Source organism: Etheostoma spectabile, chromosome 16 (assembly GCF_008692095.1).
Source record: "Etheostoma spectabile isolate EspeVRDwgs_2016 chromosome 16, UIUC_Espe_1.0, whole genome shotgun sequence".
Classification (NCBI taxonomy): domain Eukaryota; kingdom Metazoa; phylum Chordata; class Actinopteri; order Perciformes; family Percidae; genus Etheostoma; species Etheostoma spectabile.
The window spans coordinates 20,376,380-20,376,953 of NC_045748.1; the positions used below are offsets into that span (position 1 = coordinate 20,376,380).

At 39.0% G+C, this 574-nt stretch overlaps 1 long non-coding RNA gene across 1 annotated transcript in view; it reads left to right on the plus strand.

Annotated features, from left to right (window-relative positions):
• The window catches only part of LOC116704697 (uncharacterized), a 12,422-nt gene that overhangs the window by 11,739 nt on the left and 109 nt on the right, over positions 1-574 (plus strand). The window contains exon 3 of the long non-coding RNA XR_004335760.1: positions 461-523. This is a non-coding gene — a long non-coding RNA (uncharacterized LOC116704697). The remainder of the gene's footprint in view (positions 1-460; positions 524-574) is intronic.

Consider the following 574-nt stretch of genomic DNA (forward strand, 5'->3'; position numbering starts at 1 on the left):
AAGCAAATACAAAGGAAAGTCGATGTTAAGTGCCTAGTGAGAAGGAGATCAAAACACAACAATATGCGTTTATCTCCGACAAGCTTGGAGTTCGTTGTAAAAGCTGGTAAGTAAGAGAATTGAGAGAAAATGAAAGAGGGGGTGGGGGAGGTGGGGTTGCCGGGTTTCAAATAGTTAACATATAGAGAGTTTGGCCAACTAGGGAATTGAATGTTTTGAGCTATCTCGTTATGCGATTGGTTCCGAGATGGTCATGTGTTACGTGAAATTCATGTTGTATACCAACATTCATCTGATTCCCATTGACATGCTGCAAGGAGTAGTGAAAAAATGACATAAATTATTTTAAAAAATGACATAAATCACTGAAAAAATGCCCAACTCTTACACGTTTGTCTGCAGTAATAGACAGGGAAGCGGCAAAAGATTTTACAAGTTCCCCAATAAACTAAAAAGACAGAGTATAGGAGCTGAATGTAAAAAGAGCAAACTGGAGGGCAAGTGACTACTCATTATTGTATGAGTGTGGAGTGTCCTGGAGTGTGGTCTATCTGTAAAGTGTCTTGAGATAACT